Source organism: Peromyscus leucopus, chromosome 5, assembly GCF_004664715.2.
Source record: "Peromyscus leucopus breed LL Stock chromosome 5, UCI_PerLeu_2.1, whole genome shotgun sequence".
In the NCBI taxonomy this organism is placed as follows: Eukaryota; Metazoa; Chordata; class Mammalia; order Rodentia; family Cricetidae; genus Peromyscus; species Peromyscus leucopus.
This window is the reverse complement of record NC_051067.1, coordinates 145,246,324-145,266,100: the sequence shown is the minus strand read 5'-3', so window position 1 is coordinate 145,266,100 and position 19,777 is coordinate 145,246,324. Positions and strand designations below refer to the sequence as shown.

Below are 19,777 nucleotides of genomic sequence, written 5' to 3'. Positions count from 1 at the left end.
TCTACTCTTGTTTGGGGTATTGTGCTTATGTGGTTCATTTACAAATGTAATGTATAATTAAGAAATGCAGGTTAGTAGTTGGTCATCTATGATAATCAAATTCGTAGTCATATTGGGTATGTTTTCAAGGTTAAGCAGATATATTTTATGTAGATAGATGTTCTTCAAACACTTCAAAGACCTACAGAATATGGCATTTAAGACGTTTAATAACCTAAGGCTTTTCATGACAGTGAGACACGTCTGTTCCTGGAAGCACCAATATACTTCATAAAAGGATGATGGGAGTTGAAGAACCTCCATATGGAGTTTGCTTTCACTGAAACAAAGCTGGCCATCTGGGCAAGAAACTGCTTTTGCCTCAACTGCTGACAGTATGCTGAGCAAACTGGACAAGCAGGACACAAAGGAAAAAGACTGTCGAACTCTGCCAAGGCGGGACAGTCCTTCAAAATTCCTGCTTCACAGAAAAGTCTGCCAGATCTTCTATGCCTGTAGGCCAAAGACTAGATTATCCAGTGTTGCAGAGGAACCTTAGGTGACTGTCCAACCAGCCAGCTAGATGGAATAGGACATACAGAAAAGCTAAAAAGCCCTGAGGTGAAATGTAGATAAAGAGAAACAGGTTAAGTTCTAAGAGCTAGCAAGAAATGAGCCTAAGCTAGGCTGAGCATTCATAACTAATAAGAAGTCTCCATGTCATGATTTGAGAGCTGATTGGTGGCCCCCAAAGCAAAAGCCTGGTACAGGGTGTGGTGGCGCACACCTTTAATCCCAGGACTTGAGAGACAGAGGCAGGTGGATCTCTTTGAGTTTGATGACAGCCTGGTCTACAAAGTGAGTCTAGGACAACCAGGGCTGTTACACAGAGAAACCCTGTCTCAAAAAACCAAAACAAAAAAAGAGAGATGAATAGATGAAGAAAATGTGATGTTCAATGGAATTTAATGTAGCTGTAAAGAAAGATGAAATGATAATTACTTGCAGGAAATGGATGAAACTGGTCATTATATTTAGTAAAATAAGCAAGACTCAGAAAACAAAACAAAACAAAACAAATACCATATGCTTTCTCCTATATGCAAAACCTAGATTTAAAATTATATACATGGAGGCTGGACAGAAGATGCCTCATTAGTGAATAACGTTGGCTGCTCTTGCAGAGGACCCAGGTTCAGGTCCCAGCCTCCACATGGCAGCTCACAAACATCTGTAACTCCAAATCCAGGGGATCTGTGTGCTGTAGTCACATGGTGCATAGAAATTTATGCAGGAAAAACATCATACATAAAATATATTTTAATAACTTAATAAAATAATAAAAACAAAACAACAAATTAAACAGCCCTAACAGATAATCTTACTTTGAGGGATGATTGCTATTTTGAAACTGCAAATTAGCTTCTTGCCTTTGAAATAATTTTAGCATTTAATGAACTCTTCAGGGACTAGTTTCCACACAATTTCTAGATCTGTGCTTGTCCAGGCCGGTCCATATGAGCTATTTTTATTGATTATCTAGTCAATGAAGAAAAGAGTATAGAAACTGAAAATACATATTTAGAAACCTTCACAGAACTTGAGAGCACAATATTGTATCTATTTCATCTGATGATGACACTTCCGGCTTATAGAACATATTGTTTGCAAAGTCATTCTTCTGCTAAGTCATGTACTTTATATAAGGATCCATCCATGATACATACATACATATATATATATATATTTTTTTTTTTTTTTTTTTTTTTTTTTTTTTTTTTTGGTTTTTTGAGACAGGGTTTCTCTGTGTAGCTTTGCGCCTTTCCTGGAACTCACTTGGTAGCCCAGGCTGGCCTCAAACTCACAGAGATCCGCCTGCCTCTGCCTCCCGAGTGCTGGGATTAAAGGCGTGAGCCACCACCGCCCGGCTCCATCCATGATATTTAACATAAAAACCTTCAGCACAGCTTGAGGCAGTCTGGTGTGTTGGGGGATATTCCATCACACTGTGAACTCCAAATTTGCATTTGCGTTAATGAAATAAAATTAACTTTGGGTCAGGAGATTGTGTTAGTAACTAGTGGACAGAAAGTAATCATAGAGCCTCCAAGGAGACACAGGAAGTCGTAGGGTGGGTTTGGAGTGGCAGAAGCATGGGTTTTCCATGGATGCCCGCAAAGAGAGAGTGTTAGCTGGTTGCTACTCAACCTCTCTGAGCTCGCAGGTTTTCACCCCAGCCTTTGAATCTCGAGTCTTATTCATAAATAGAATGATAGAGATTTAGTTAAAGCTACCTTTACTGGCAGGGGCAGGACCGGTGTCTATGGGAACAGATTTCCTGCCAGGTGCAGCCTGAGTGGCCAGGCTCTAGAGAAGCATGTCGCTAACTGTGCAGCCACTGTGCCAAGGTTAAAATAACACTGGGGTGCTCAGTAAGTACCTGGTTTATTTCTGGTTGCACATTTAGTTGGCACATCCCTGTCTTCATTTGAGAAGTGGGAACATTTTACAATTTAGTAGCTTCCTTTTCTCAACTTTGTTTTCAGTATATTGCTTAAACCACTGTTTAAGTAAGGAAGCTCTTGACTCTCATAATTATTTTCCTAGGTTTGGATTTTTTGGCTTTGACTTAGCCAGTGACACCTCGGATTTTGTGCTACTTCTTCCCAAGGCCCTCCTAGGTCTAAGGAAAACGTTAACACGAAGTGTGGACAAGAAAACAGATTCCGTTCCTATTCAAATGTAAAGAGTCATCTGTAGAGGCCTTGCAGCACTCAGGAACACCCTTACGGCCAGACCTAAACCCCACCAAGGCTTGGATAGACGACTCACAGAAATATTTAAAGGCAAGTGTTATTTTATCAAAGCAATGTGTGTGTATCACAGAACATGGTGACCATAGAAAAGGCCGAACTTAATTCTTCCTTCCACAACCTGTTGTATCTTAAAAATGGCGAGGCGGCGGCCTCGGCGCGCGTGGAGCCAAGGTGCGGCACAGAGGTGAGGGAGACGTGTGGTGCAGATACAGCGGGCAGTGGCCAAGCGGGCACAGTGGAAAGTCACTCACACCATACACACACAGCACCCATGTACAAAGTTTTATTGGGGGGAAGATAGAAGTGAAGTGAGGGAAGAAGAGAAGAGAAGAGAAGAGGGAAGAAAGGAAGAGAGGAGATGTGCATTACCTCTTGGTGGGGGAAGAGACAGAGAGACAGAGACAGGAGGAGGAGGAGAGGAAGAAGAAAGGAAGAGAGGAGGAGGAGAGGAAGAAGAAAGGAAGAGAGAGGGAAGAGGGAGTTTTTTTTTTTTTTCTTAAAGGGGACTTTATTTAAGATGATGTGGTCAGGACGCTGGGTGGGTCCCCAAGGGGTGGGTCTGAATGCTAACATTCCCTAACACAATCCACCTCAGCTTTGCAGAGTGCATGCCTCACACCTTTTAGCTGTATCTACTGATTGCTATTTCCAAGTTTGGTGTTTTTGTTTTTGCTGGCTTGTTTGTTTTTTGACTTGTATATGTTTTGTTTTGTGACAGGGTTTCTCTGTGTAGCCCTGGCTGCCCTGGAACTCACTCTGTAGACCAGGCTGGCCTTGAACTTAGAGATCCACCTGTCTCTGCCTCCTGAGTGCTGGGATTAAAGGCATTCACCACCACTGCCTGTCTCTTTTTCCAAGTTTTTTTTTTTTTTTTTTAATTGCTGGGCTGGACAGATGACTCAGTGGTGATGAGTACCTGTTGCTCTTGCAGAGGGCACAGGTTCAGTTCCCACCACCCACATGGTGGTTAACAACTGCCTGTAACTCCAGTTCCAGAGGATCTGATGCCCTCTTCTGGCCTCCACTGGTACTGCACACATGTGGTACATAGACATACACGCAGACAGACCAATTGCACATGTGATTGATCAATCAATCATTTTTTGAAGTTGGGGGTGTTGAGCTGTCAAGGTGGGTCAATGGGTGCATCTGCCAAGCCTGGTGACCTGAGTTCTACTCCAGGACCCACATGGTGAAGAAAGACAACCAGTTCCTGAAAGTTGTTCTTGGACCTTCGTGTGCATGCTGGGGCACTCTTGTGTGCATACAAACACACAAAATAAATGTAATTTTAAAAATGTCCAGATTGAGATACTGACATAGTTCGTGGACCATATGCCCCGCCCTTTAAAGTGGACTTTGTGTGTTGTACAACCATCCCTACCTATCCCGGAGCATTTTCTTCTCTTCCATAATTCCCTCACACCCACGGGCAGCCTCTGCATCACTCCACAGTGGAATCACTTGGTGGTTGCTTTGCTGCTGAGTCCTGAGCTCTTTACACATTCCAGCTCCTAGAGCTCCATTAGATACAAGATTTGCACATATTTTCTCCCTTTTTGCAGGTTGTCTTCACTTTAAAAAGTGTTCATGTGTATGAATGTTTACTTGCTCACCTGTATGTGTACAACATGTGCCGTGCCTGCAGAGGCCAGAAAAGGGTATCTGATTCCCTGGAACTGGAGTTACATAGAGATGGTGTAAGTCACCGTGTGGATGCTGGGAACCAAACCCCAGTCTTTTGTAAGAGCAACTATCGCTCTTAACCTCTGGACCATCTTTCTGCACAGTATCCTTTTTTGACAGTATCCTTCAATGCACAAATTAAAAAAGAAATTTTTAAAAATCAAGTCAAATTTACCTGTTTTTTTTTCTCTTTTGTTTCTTCAATTTTGGAGGTCAAACTTATGAAGTGGTTGACAAAGATTTATACCTAAGCCGGGCAGGGTGGTACACACTTTACTCCCAGGACTTGGGAGGCAGAGGTAAGCAGTTGTCTGAGCTCAAGGCAAGTCTGTTCTACAAAGAGAGGACATCCAGGGCTACACAAAGAAACCCTGCTCAAAAAAAAAAAAAAAAAAACCAAAAAAGAAAAAAAAATACGCCTCTTTGATTGTGGTCTTTGTCTCCCTGGGCAGATGGTGCTGGGTTCTATAAGAAAGCAGGCTGGGCAAACCGTGGGAAGCTAGTCAGCAAGCAGCACCCCTCCATGTCCTCTGCTTCAGCTCCTCCTGCCTCCAAGTTGCCCTGGCTTCCCTCAGCCCTGCACGGTGATCTGGATGTGTATGCCGTATAAATGCCCTCTTCCCTTAGTTGCTTTTGCTCATGGTGTTTTATCAGAGCCTTAGGAACCAAACTAGCATTAAGCTTGACATCACCAGGGTAGGGAGGGGTGCTAAAATGGGGAGCTTCGAGGTTGGCAGACAAATAATTCAGTCTACCACAACCAGCTTGTCACATCCATTTCTCCTGGAACCCTCCAGCCTCATCCCTCCCTCACTTTCTGTGGACATTGGCTCTCTGGGTCAGCCTCAGCTCTTGTGCTAGGGCTTTCCTTGCCTTCATTCAGGCAAAGCCCTCTGTGAATCACAGAGCTTGGATCTGTTCGTTGAGTCTTTCTCTCTGTTTACTCTTTCAATTGTCTTCATTCTCCTAGCACAATGAGAAAGCGGGCATGAGAGGTGAATTTTGACACATCATCATCATCATCATCATCATCATCATCGCAATGCATCCCAGACTGTCCCAAATTCACGATCCTCCCATGTCAGCCCTCATTAATGATTTAATAAACGTTTATTATTTGCATTGTATCTTTTTGTTCTTAGCCTTTGTCAGGTTTGCATGTTAATGTTGCTTCCAAATCTATATGTTGAAAACTTAGTCCCAAAGCAATAATATTAAGAGGAAGCATCTTATGAAGTGATTAGATTATGAGGGCTCTGCTTCATTAGTGGGATTAATGTTTTCATCAAAGAAGCCTGTGGTGGTTTGAAAGAAAATGGCGTCCAAAGGAAGTGGCACTATTAGGAGGTGTGACTTTGTTGGAGTAGGTGTGGCCTTGTTGGAGGAAGTGTGTCACTGTGGAGGTGGGCTTTGAGGTCTCCTATGCTCAAGCCATGCCCAGTGACACTGACCACTTCTTGTTGCTTGTGGGTCAAGATGTAGGAATCTCAGCTCCTTCTCCAGCACCATGTCTGCCTGCATGCCACCATGTCACACCACGATGATAATGGACTAAACCTCTGACAATGTAAGCCAGGCCCAATTAAATGTTTTTCCTTTATAAGAGTTGCTGTGGTCATAGTGTCTCTTCACAGCAATAGAAACCCTCAGACAAAGTAGAAGGGTTCTTGGGTCAGCCCCCCTGACATATGAGCAAGGAGCAATAAAGCACTATCATGACACAAACCCTTTTTAGACCCCAAATATGCCGCTGTGTTGTTCTTGGACTTGGTATCCTCCAGAACTGTGAGCAGCATGTGTATGTTGCTTAGAAATCACCCAGCTTGGGGCTGGGGAGGATAGTTCAGTGGTTCCGAGCACTGGCTGCTCTGCCAGAGGCCCTGAGTTCAACTCCCAGCACCCACATGGTGGCTCACAACCATCTATGGCTGCAGTCACATGGGTTCTGATGCCCTCTTCTGATGTGCAAATGTACATACAGATAAAGCATCCATATACACAAACTGCGTGAATAAATAAATCTTTAAAAGAAGAAAGAAAAATCACCCAGCTCATGGTATTTTCATTATTTCAGGTTGAATAGACTAGCCCCTCCCCCTTTCTCTTTCCCTTTTCCTTATTTATCATTCATGTTAATTGTGGACTTTTGTTGTTGCTGTTTTTATTTTCCCTGTGTATGGACTGTGCTAAAGCTGACACAGAGGCATCCTGACATGGGCCCTGATTCACAGGGACACGTTACTGTAGCAGCAGGAGACAATGGCCTAATTGTCATGGCTTTTGTCACTGGGTAACTCCTAACACCAGTCAGTATGTATAAACTGTTTCTCTGTAGTCAGCTGGATTCTCTAAAGAAACCTCTAGTGTCTGCCTGATGTTCGAGTGTCTGCCACATTTCAAGAAGCTGGGCATGACTATTAATTAGGATACAAAGCTATACTGCTGAAGAGATTCACAATGGCGATGGCTTGAAAAACAAAGACATTCTCTTGTGTAACTGTCAGGATGGATAAATGGATTGATTGTTTCTGAGCAGTCATTCAGGACGATGTTTTCCTTCAGCCTAGGTATACTCAGGAATAATGGCTCAAAGGGCAATGGTTTCCACACCAGCATACTCAGCATCACCTAGAGCAGCAGTTCTCAACCTGTGGGCTGTGACCCCATTGAGGTTTCACAGATCAGATATCCTGCATATTATACATTTACATTATGATTTATCACAGTGGCAAAATTACAGTTATGAAGTGGCAAAGGAAGAATTTTACAGCTGGAGGTCACCACAAGGAACTGTACATGAGGAACTGTATTAAAAGATTGCAGCATTAGGAAGGTTGAGAACCACTGACCTAGAATATTGTTATAATGCAATTATTCAGGCCTGTCTCTGATTTACTGAATGGGAACGCCTGGGTAGGGCTTAGCATTTTCATAGGTCTTCTGTGATTTTGAACCATGTCAAGGGTGAAGAAGCATGGTTCAGCTGGGTATGGTGGCACACACCAGTACTTCCAGTGTGGGGAAGCTTGAGAGAAGGGGATTTCATGACTCTGAGCCCAGCTTGTGCTAAGGAGGAGTTTCAGACTGTGCTATATAGAGAGAAACTATGTCTCAAAAGAACAGCCAACCAGGCAGCCAACTGAACAATACCCCAAACAAAACACCACAGCAGCCACTCATGGTCATGCACGCCCTTAATCCCATCACTGGGGAGGTGTGGGCAGGAAAATCTCTGAGCTTGAGGCCAGCCTGGGATAGTAGACCCCATTTAAAAACATGCACAGAAATGCACACTGTGGCATTCTCTGCCACATGGTAAAATCAGGCTAGCCCATGCACTATCTCAGAAAGGCTGGGGGGGGGGGCAGGCTTGGTGGTTCACTCCTTTAGTACCAGCACTCCAGAAGCAGAGGCAGGCAGATCTGTGAATCTGAGGCAAGTCTAGGCTACAAAGTAAGTTCTAAGACATCCAGGCTACACAGAGAAACCCTGTCTTGAAAAAAACAAAAACAAAAATCAAAAAAAGGGCAAGGGGTAGGAAAAGAGCAATTTAGTTTCGTGAATGTGTCTGCTTTTGTTTCTCTGGTCAGAATCTCAGCAGAATGTCGCACTTACTCGTGATTTGCCTGGATGCAATTCCACGTGTGATGACTCAGTCCTGATGGGAGAAGGCAGGTGCTTTTGGGCGGATGAGTAGTGGGAACAGCAGGAAGGGGTTGGGGCATGCATCAGGCAAGTTACCCATCAACACTACAATTCTTATTTCAGAGCCTCTGGCCTCTCTGGGTCAATTTCCCAAGGAGGAGAGGAACATAGGAAAAGAGTTACTGAACTACCTGCTCTGGGGGTAGTTAATGGAGCTTTGTACAGATTTTAAGTCAATTCTTTTTTATATAAATGATTTGTTGATTTTTATTTTATGTGCATGAGTGTTTTGCCTGCATGCATGTATGTGCACTATGTGTATGCAGTGCCTGTGGAGGCTAGTGTGGGGATTGGATCCATGTTGTTTGAATTTCGCCACAGTGGCTGCACCTTAATCTACTGCTGTTTCCGCCAGCAATTGCAACTCCACAATCACCAGCCTGCTTCTCTAGCAGCGGCCTGGCCACGCAGGCTGCAGCCTGCCAGAAAATCTGTTTCCACAGGCAACTGTGGCTGCCTCTAAAGGTAGCTTTAACTAAATCTCTATCATTCTATTTATAAATAAGACTCAAGATTCAAAAGCTGGGGTGAAAACTTGCTAGCTCAGGGAGGCTGTCACAACTAGCTAACCTTCTCTCCGTGCTCTCTCCGAAAGACCGGGGCTTCTGCTCCACCAAACCAGGAAAGGCTGTGCCATTCCAAACCCCTCCCTACTTCCAGTGCATCTCTCTCCCTCTTCCAGGTGCCCTCTGACGCTCTATGGTTACTTTCTGTCAACTAGTTGCTACCTCGGCCACCTGACCCAAGGTTAATTTTATTTAATTAATGCAAATATAAACTCAGGATTCACAGTGTGATCAAATATCCCCTCACATTCCCCCCCCCTTTGTCTAAATAAAAAAGAAAGGTTTTTAGCTCTAACACAGTACAACTATATGTAATAAGAACATTTATCAAGTGAGGATTACATTCACAATATTCAGTCCATTGGTATTTGGCAAATTCAGAGAAATTATTATTTATCCTATCTTGGTGAGTTCAAAGTTTGGTACATAATTCACTTTCTATCCTAATGTATTACCAACCCAAAACTATGTTTTTAGACCTTAAAACATTTTCCTAGATAAACAATTTAAGCTTTTATGTCTCTCAACCTTATACACTGTATACTTCTTTTGTGAGTTTCTTTTCTGAATTTGGTAACAAGGAAAACTGTAACTATAATTATCTCATCTTCAACTCCATCAGAGACCCGAGAAGGATATAACACTACTTGAGTAAATGGGAAGTGCAGAGCAAACAACTTCCAAAACTTTTGAAATGACAGAAGCAGCTGGCTACCTGAACAGTCACCCAAATTCCTTCTGCAATGTCGGGGCATCCATCTTTAGCCTACAGGCCTAAAATATCTGACAGACCTTTCTGTGAAGCAGGAATTTTGAAGGACTGTCCTACCTTGTCTTGAATAAGTTCAGCAGTTGCCTTCTTTGGTGTCCTGCTCATTCAATTTGGATAGCACACTGTCAGCAGTTGAGTCAAGGGCAGTTTCTTGCTCAGTGGCTAAATTTTCTATAATAAAAGCAAACTCAGTGTGGAGGTTCTTTGATGCCCATCATCCTTTTTTGAAGTAAATTGGTGCTGCCAGGAGCAGACATGTCTCACTGTCATGAAAATCCTTAGGTTACTGAAACATCTTAAGTGCCATATTCTATAGGTCTCTGAAATGTTTGAAGACCAGCTATCTATCTAAAATATGTAACTACAAGTTTAATTTTTATTGATGACTAACTACTAACCTCTATTTCTTAATTACATTTTAAATGAGCTGCATAGGTACAATACCTTAAACAAGAGTAGAAACATATAAGTATAACAAAAATAACCTTAAATTTGTATCAATATACAAAAATATCTTAAACAAGTGTAGAAACATATATAGAGTATGTTCTAACAAAAATAACCTTAAATTTGTATCAATATACAAAATCCATACCAATGTAAAATATTTGAGATTGATAGTTGTTTTTTAGTTTGAAGTAGATTTAATAATCTACCCTTTTATCCTATCCTTTCCATATCCTTCCCTTTTCTTTTCAGAAAGAGATCCTTGAATCCAACCTCCCTTGCATAGTTTCCTCCCTTACCATGACCAGTGACAATTTGCAACCAATCCCCCTAAATGATGACAAACATTCATAACTCACCGAATGACCAAAAACCACCCACCCCACCTCTTGGGAATGTGAGTGTCATATTCTTAAAATTACTTCCTGTTGTCTGGGTGTGATGGAATCTTTGGGGGACCCTGAGAATACTGGGATAATGGTCAACTCCTGGGGGAGCTGGCTGTATTATTATTATTATTATTATTATTATTATTATTATTTTGTTTAGTCTCTGTGTGATGGGAAAGTATAGGGCTTATCTAACATCTTGGCTGGATATTCTGTGAGGCTGGACCATCTCAGCTAACAGCCTTGAAATTGTCCTGAGCAGTTTGTAGTTCAAAGTTGATTTTTGGTGTTTGTCAGCTTTGTGGCATTACCACAATCCAGGTGGAATTGTCATTGTAGGGTCCCGTCATCCTTTTGGAGACTTCAAAAGTTGCTGCTAGGATGGTCACAGTTCACTGCAGAAAACTTATACATTTTAAATGTCATATGCAGCAGATCTCAGAGAGATTAAAGGACCACAATCTATTAAGTATATCTGGGGTACACAAACTTAACTTCAAGTTACCTCCTTAAGATTCAAGCCCAAAATCATGTAAGGAAGCTAGATGAAGCCTATTTTTAGAATTAGTTATTACTTTATATAACCATTAATATCATGACAGAAAGTTTATATATATAGTAATCTTATAAATTTAGAGATAATATTTATACCTTAGTGACAATAGAATAATCCCTTAATTTTAGTTTTCTTCTGTCTCTTCTGATAGGAAACAGAGATTTTGGATTTTCCTTTAGCAAGAATGCTTGAGTTTAGAGGAGAAGAGAGCCACATTCCTAATCCAAAGCCAGCTTTGATTTTTTTATTGAATTGGGAACACAAGAAGACCATTTGCCTTTTATGTTTGTAGAGAGCAGCAGAAACAAATGTTTGGGAAGATTTATGAAATTTTATCCTGTTAGAAATGTTGTATACCCTTAGGTCAATTTTACTCTTTCTTGGGACATTCTTCTCTGGATGATTCATACTTCTTTCAATGGCTCATATGTCTGGTGGTCTTCAGATTCCTTAGTTGGATGCTTTTTTCTCCTGGAAAGATGAAAATAAAACTCTTCCCCTACCCTAACTTTGGGGAGTTCCTTTTTTGTCAGGTTATACCTTTATTAAGACAAAATGTTTTTTGGCAACAGAAAAAGTATTCTCTTTTAATAATAAAAATTAATATTGTTGTTGCTATTATTATTATTATTTTCCATATTTGATCAAATGAAAGGGATTTGTTAGTCTTATAAGTTAGTTTGGATTGAATGGCCATGCTGTTTGATGAACTATCACCTCTCCTAATCAAGAGATCTGTCCTGTTTGAATCTAATCTTTATCAGTTTTGAAGGTATCCATAGCATTTCTTCTCCTGTGGCGAAAAAAAAAGCAAAACCTCTTCCCCAACATAACACATATCCTGGTTTCCATTCTGAGGTTAACATATCTTTAAAATATATAGGCTGATTTAATTCAGCAGTTTTTTTTCTATTATCCAATGTCTCTCCACAGCCACTATTCCTTGTTCATTAACATTTAAAAAATTTAAAGTCAATAAAGCATTATGTAATCTATTTCTGGGAGTCTTTATCACCCCTTTCTTTTTATTTAGCATATCTATTAAAGTGGGATGAGATCTTTCTATAACTAACTGCTTGCCCTGTAGGATTGTGTGGTATACCTGTAATATACTTTATGTTATAATATGCAAAAAAATCTTTCTTTTTACTAGAGACATATGCTGGAGCATTGTCAGTCTTAATTTTTACAGGTATCCCCATAACGGCCATGACTTCTAATAAATATGTAGTTATAGAATCAGCCTTTTAATAACTCAAAGCAGTTGCCCATTGAAATCCTGAATATGTATCTATGGTATGGTGCACATGTTATAATTTTCCAAACTCTGCAAAATGAAACATATCCATTTGCCAAATTTCATTTCTTTGAGTATCTTTTGGGTTACTTTCTGCAGGTAACAGAGTTTAATTATACAAAGAACCAATAGGACACTTCCTTATATTTTCTTTGGCTTATTGCCAAGTGATAGAAAAATCTTTCTTCAAACCTTTGCTGTTAACATGGTGTTTCTTATGAAATTCAAAGGCTTCTAGCATATTTCCTACCAATAGTTGATCAATTACATCATGTGCTAGAGGGTCTAGTAGACCTGTATGGGATCTGGTATGTGTCATATACAAAGGATGATTTTTATTTTTCTGATTACTTGTTGTAATTGAATAAATAACAAAGTTAATTCTGAATCATCTGGAATAAATTCAGCAGTTTAAATATGTAAAACAACCCTTTCTGCATGTTGAGAGTCAGTAACTTTATTAAGAAGTTCTGGAAAATCTAATAATACCATGAAAATAGCATATAATTCTGATTTCTGAACTGAATCATAAGGGCTTTGAGCCACTTTACTTAATTTTGCTGACATATAACCTGCCTTTCCTGATTTATTTACACCAGTATAGACTATAAAGGCTCCAGAAATTTGTGTTCCCTTTATTTTATGAAGGAGTATCCAATTAGTTCTTTTTATAAACTGAAGTTTCTTGCTTTTGGGGATATTTGTTGCTAATCTCTCCCAAGAAATTACCGCAAGCTCTTTGCCAATGTCCATTTTCTGCCCATAATGAGTCAATTTCAGCATTACTAAAAGATACTACAAATTCTGCTGGCTCTATTCCTGTTGATTAATGAAGTCTCACTTTTCCTTTCATAATCAATTCAGAAACCTCTTCTATATAGGTCTTTAATTTTTTCTGCTGTTTGTGTGGTGAAAACATCCATTCTTAAGATATTATCTTCTCTCTGCATAAGAATCTTTATAGGAGGATGTGTAGAAGGTCAAATAACCAGGATACAGTCAAGCTCTGGATCCAAACAATCCTTATGTGCATCCTGTAATTTCTTTTCTACCAGAGCCAATTCTCTCTCAGTCTGAGCTGATAGTTTCCTTGGACTATGTAAGTCCTTATCAACTCACAAGGTTTAAAGTAATTTAAATTAAATTACTTAGTTCTAGAGTTATTAATCCAATTATGGGCTATAGCCAGTTAATATCTCCTAGCAAATTTTGAAAATCATTAAGAGTTCGTAATTGATCTCTCCTGATTTGTACTTTCTGTGGTTAAATTTTCTGTAAGCCTGTCTTATATCCTGAATAATTAATAGAATCTCCTCTTTGTGTTTTTTTTTTTTTCCCCAGAGCTGAGGACCGAACCCAGGGCCTTGTGCTTGCTAGGCAAGCGCTCTACCACTGAGCTAAATCCCCAACCCCCTCTTTGTGTTTTTTTCAGGAGCAATTTGTAATCCCCAACAAGGCAAAATTTTCTTTACCTCATCAAACATTTTTTTTCTAAAGGATCTGTATCTAAATCAGGCAATAAGATATCATCCATACAATGGAAAATTATAGATTGAGGAAATTGTTTATGATCAAGTTTGGAACTGCTTATGAATTAGTTCTAATGGCTGCTGTACAAAATATTGACATAAGTGGGGCTGTTTAACATTCCTCGTGAAAGAATCTTCCAGTGGCATCTTTTAATATGCTGGAAATTATTATAAGTAGGCACTGTGAAGGCAAATTTTTCTTTATCCTGTTCTTATAAAAGTATAGTAAAAAAAAGCAGTCTTTTAAATCAATCACTATAATAGACTATCCTTTAGGTAATAAAGAAGGCAAGGGAATCCCAAGTTGTAAAGTGCCCATTGGTTAAATCACTTTATTTATGGCTCTTAAATCTGTTAACTTTCTCCATTTTTCCAGATTTAGTTTTAATAACAAATATAGGAGAATTCCAAGGACTGGTTGATTCTTCAACATGTTGAGCATTTAGTTGCTCCTGTACCAGCTGTTCTAATGCCTGTAATTTTTCTGATATCAAAGGCCATTGTTCCACCCAGACAGGTTTGTCAGTTAACCATTTTAAAGGCAGAGCTGTTGGTACCTTTGAAATATCTGCAGCTGTTATGCCCTGCTTATGTATAACTTGAACAGTAGGTGAGTGTTCTTGACAATACCTTTTACATTTTTTCTCAGAAGCATATGTTAGTTTACAGTTTGTTTCTGAGATTGGAGGAATGATGATCTGTGTTTTCCATTGTTGCCACACATCCTGTCCCCATACATTCATTGCTATGTGGCTTCAATTTTCCTATCTGTCCTCTGGCCTTATACACTCGGCCCACCTTGCACTTTGTTTTACCTGAGATAAAGTGCTAATCCCTAGAAGCTGAACACTTACCTCCTGAAGAGGCCAATCTGAATGCGAAAATTGTGGTGAAATTATTGGTATATCTGTACCCGTGTCTACCAAACATTCAATTTCAATGCCATTAATTTGTATTTTTAGCTTTGGTCTATGACCATTTATAGAAGTTTGCCAAAATACTTGTTTTATGGCCTCTCTTGAAAATTTTCTTTTATCTATTGATGTTGTTCTGTCATCCAGAGCAGTATGGTTTTAACAACAGACATTAAGTCTTTTAATTGCTCTGTGGATGGGTTTCCCCAATGCTGACAGGGAATGATTGAACCAAATTTGACACTAGGGCCTGCAAGAGGCCCTGTGAAGCATTTCCCAATGGCAAAGGGTTACCTTGTCCTTTTTGATCTGCACTCATTAGTCCAGTACGGGCCTTTGCCACATTTTCTGTCTTCTGTTTGGATTATCTCTAGAAAAACATTGTTTCTAGGAACATCTTGCCTACAATCCCTTTTCAGATGACCTTGTTTACCACAATTAAAATGTCTGTGCTGTGGGATGTTCTGTATGTCCTGTGGGAGCCCTTCTTGGGTTCTTTGTGGCGTTACCCAGCAGGTCCGCATAGAGGATGATTAGGACCATGGGCCTGAGTGCAGGTGTCTGAGATGGTCTGCACTTGGCTGTGCTGGGGGATGGTCTATATGTCAAGTTGCTCTGATTGATCAATAAATAAAACCTGATCGGCTGTGGCTAGGCAGGAAGGATAGGCGGGACTAACAGAGAGGAGATATAAAAGAACAGGAAGGCAAGAGACACTGCAGCCGCCGCCATGATCAGCAGCATGTGAAGATGCCGGTAAGCCACCAGCCACGTGGCAAGGTATAGATTTATGGAAATGGACTAATTTAAGCTATAAGCACAGTTAGCAAGAAGCCTGCCACGGCCATACAGTTTGTAAGCAATATAAGTCTCTGTGTTGGGTCTTGGTTGGGTCTGAGCGGCTGTGGGACTGGCGGGTGACAAAGATTTGTCCTGACTGTGGGCAAGGCGGAAAACTCTAGCAACATGTCTGACCTTTTGATGTTCCTTAAAATTTTTAGAAATTACCTCTCCTATCCAAGTATTATAAATATAAGATCCAATATCAGCTTTATTTCAGATTCATTCATCTATGGGTGCTGATCTTACCTTTAAAGGCCTAATCACCCTTTTGTACTTTGAATTAGCATTTTCAAAAGCCAAAGATTCATTTAATATTTACCTAACTTCTGTCTGATATCACTGTATTTACAGCTGAAATCAATCTTTGTATAAAAAAAAATCAGTGAATGTAGATGTAACCAACCGTCTTATTAAATAAGAAACACAGAAACAATGTAAAAGAGAAAGCTGAGAGGTCAGAGCTCAGAGCTAAAATCTCACCCTTCCGCCTGCGGTGTCCCAGCTTCCCGAAAAAGAGCTATTTCCTGTCTGTAAATCGATTTACCAGTCATTCTGCCTTCTCATTGGTTGTAAACCCAAACACGTGACTGCCTCGTCACTGTCTGAATGTACAGCCCCCTAGGTCTTAAAGGCATATGTCTCCAATGCTGGCTGTATCCCTGAACACACAGAGATCTATGGGATTAAAGGCATGTGCCACCACCACCACACTCTGTCTATGGCTCTAATAGCTCTGACCCCCGGGCAACTTTATTTATTAACATACAATCAAAATCACATTTCAGTACAATTAGAATACCACCACATTTCCCCTTTTCTATTTTAATAAAAAGAAAAAAAAGCAAAAGGTTATAACTAACAAAAGAAAAACTATATACAAAAGTACAATAACTATATACAATATATACAAGTAATAAATACCTAAACAGGTATTTGACAAATCAGAGAAAATAATTCCATTATCTATCCTATTTTGGTAAATCCAAGATGTATCTAATGCACTTTCTATCCTAATTAATTTTCAACTATAACTAACTAATCTTCAACCATAACTAACTAATCTTCAACTCCCTTAGAGACCCAACAAGGGAATAATATTAGCTAACAAAAATAAAAACAGGAAGTGCATGCAAGCAACTTCCAAAAATTTTGTGAGTTGACAGAAACAGCCAGCTGCCTGGACAGTCGCCTGAGGTTTCTCCACAGTGTTGGGGCATCATCTTCAGTCTATAGGCTTAGTGTATCTGACAGACTCATTTGTGAAGTAGTATGTACACAAGGTCAACAGTTCAACCTCACATTGGGTGAGAGCAGTCCACGTACCAGAAACACCTGAATTCCACTAGTGTCCTGTCATGATTCAGGATTTTAAATTCTGGAGATTGTTGACAGTTTTTTAATTCAGCTGTCCATTCTTCTTGGCTGTGTATATATGGCTTCATCTCAGCATCCTCTTCTTCTCCACATCCCTCTATTAAATGCCAGTCTACTTTCGAGAGGCATGAGCTTTCAGCTGCTGTTCCATTGCACAACAGAAGCCATCGGCCCTCTGCCTGTTAAGCTGCCTTCGAAGAAAAGGGCACTGTACCTTTTCCGGATGCAAAGGCCACTTCAGGGATGGAGCCATATTGTCCTGGCCTCAGAAGATGCCTTTTGACAAAGCCATAACCACACTTGTTTTGGCAAGAATCAGTAGTCTTTGTTTCGTGTTCTGTCTGTCCATTTTGTCCTGTTGATTCGAGGATTCTTTGTTGTCCAGTGGCTAACTTTTGCCACAATGAAAGTTGACTCCAAATGCAGTTTCTTCAATGCCCGTATTTTCTCTGAAGTAGATTGGTACTGCCAGGAGCCGACACATGTCTCAAAAAAGAAAAATTTTCTAAGTTATTAAAACATTTTAAATGCCATATTCTGTAGATCTCTGAAGGGTTTGAAGATGACCTGTCTAAAACATCTCTGCTCAATTTTTAAAACATATCTAATATGACTACAAGTTCTATTGTAATGTCTAACTACTAACTTTCATTTCTTTATATCCTAATAGTTGGTAATAATAACATTCAAGGATCAGAAATTTGCATTACATTGTTAAATGAATGGTATAAATACAATTAGAAATATACATATAGCATTTTCTAACAATATCAGTTTCAAATTTGTATACAATATAAAACAATCCAATCCAACCCAATCCAATGTAAAGTATTTAAAACTAGTAATTGTCTTTTTCTTTTCTTTTTTTCTTTTTTTTTAAACAAGAACCTTAAATCTAATCTCCTTTGCTTAGCCTTTTTCCTAACCCTTGACAATAACTTGTAACCAACCCCCTAAATACTGAAAATTATCCCAGACCCAAAACCCATTAAAAAGACCAAAAAACCACCCGTCCCACACCACCTCTTTGGGAATGTGGGCGTCGTATTCTTAAAATTGCTTCCTGCTGTGTATGGGCGAAGTTTTCTTTATCCTGAAAGCCAGCTGTCTTGGTCTACTCTTGCAAGATTCCCGAAAGTTGCTTGCATCCATCTACCATTTCTCAGGTACCATTATGTTCCTTCTCAGGTCTTTGATGTGGTTAAAGACTAGATAGTTGTAATTTCCTCAGTTATGATAAAAGATAAGTTATATATAAAACCTTAAACTCACAAATATAAGATAGATAGGACATCTTCTTTAATATTGTAACTATAATTCTTGCTCGATAATTGTTTTGTTATATGTAATTTTACCATGTTAAAGTTAAAACCTTCCTTTTTAAAAAAAAGAAAAAAGGGGAAGTGCTGTGGATATTACTCTATATAAATAAAACACTGATGGCCAGTGACCAGGCAGGAAGTAGGTTGCCAGGCAGGAAGTAGGTGGGACAAGGAGAGAGGAGAATTCTGGGAAGCAGAAGGCTGAGGGAGAGACACTGCAGCCACCGCCAGGACAAACAACATGTAAAGACTCTGGTAAGCCACCAGCCACGTGGCAAGGTATAGATTTATAGAAATGGGTTAATTTAAGATATAAGAACAGTTAGCAAGAAGCCTGCCACGGCCATACAGTTTATAAGTGATATAAGTGTCTGAGTGATTATTTTATAAGTGGATTGTGGAACTGCGGGGCTTGGGGAACCTGGAGAGAAGCCCTCCAGCAACAAGTGAAGGCTTCTTTTGAGTCTTATATGATTTTAGTAAATGACTCAGTCCTGTTTCCTGATTCTTCAACCCTGTCCCAAGCATTCAAAGCTCCAGAATACATCAAGGTGTCATCATTAAATATAGACTATCTTTGCAAATCAGAACAATGGCCCTCACCAAGAAGCTGATTTCTTGAGAAATCTTATTACCTCTAGCCTACCTGGTTGTTCTATGGCCCATATAGATCAGGGTGCCATGCACTGTCACCCAGGACTATGGTGACATCAGTACCCAAGCTGTGGGCATGGGCCATGTCTGGGTCTGCGGCCCTGCAGCAGCCAGGGTCTGTGTTGATGTCCATGGCTCCTGTTACCGTCAAAGGTCATGTGACTGCCCAGTGTTGGGCTGCCACCTGAGGCCATGTTGGAGCCCTGGGACCACACTACTGCTGGGTTCATTCCTATCTGAGAGATCTGTATTGCCACCCAGGCCTATGGTGACAATTGGACCAAAGCTGCTGCTAATGGCCTTGTCTGGATCTATGGTCCTGCTGCAGCTGGGCTCTGTGTTGAGGTCTATTGCCCATGTTGCCATAGGGGCCCATGCAAATCATGTGTTGAATCATGTGTTGAAGTACAAGGGCCATGCTAAGCTGACCTCACCACTCACTGGCCAGAGGAGAGCTGCCCCCTCACCAGAGAGCTGTCCCTGTCTCCTGCTGGCCCTGTCCCTCATAGGAGAGCTGGCCCCCACATTTGGGGAAGCTGGCTCCACCCTCACCTGAGGTGGGTGGTCCAAGTAGCCCAGACTGACCAAGTCAGCCACCACCCAGGCAGACATCCAGTGCTTTGAGTCGGTCCACCCTAACATCTATCCCATGTATGACCTGCTGGAGCATGTAAAGGGACTGATCCTGCAGAACCATAACCCCAGGATCTCCATGACTCAGGACAACAGCAGGAGAGGAGTTTTGGTGAGAGTCCAGTATTGATGGTGTACCAGAAACCAGAGACCTTGAACCTGACCAACAACTCATTACACAATGAACATTTGCAAGTAAAGCTGTCTGGAGAAAAGTGTATACTGCATAATATACCACAGCTCCCAATGCCACTAAGACAAATGAAGAGGCAATGGAAAGACGGAGGAGCGAAGT

General features: G+C 40.5%; 1 long non-coding RNA gene across 1 annotated transcript; it reads left to right on the top strand.

Annotated features, from left to right (window-relative positions):
- Positions 1-498: 498 nt before the first annotated feature.
- Positions 499-2,849, top strand: LOC119087981. The gene is made up of 2 exons (XR_005091527.1): positions 499-538; positions 2,587-2,849. It is a non-coding gene; the product is annotated as an uncharacterized LOC119087981 (long non-coding RNA).
- Positions 2,850-19,777: the final 16,928 nt, after the last annotated feature.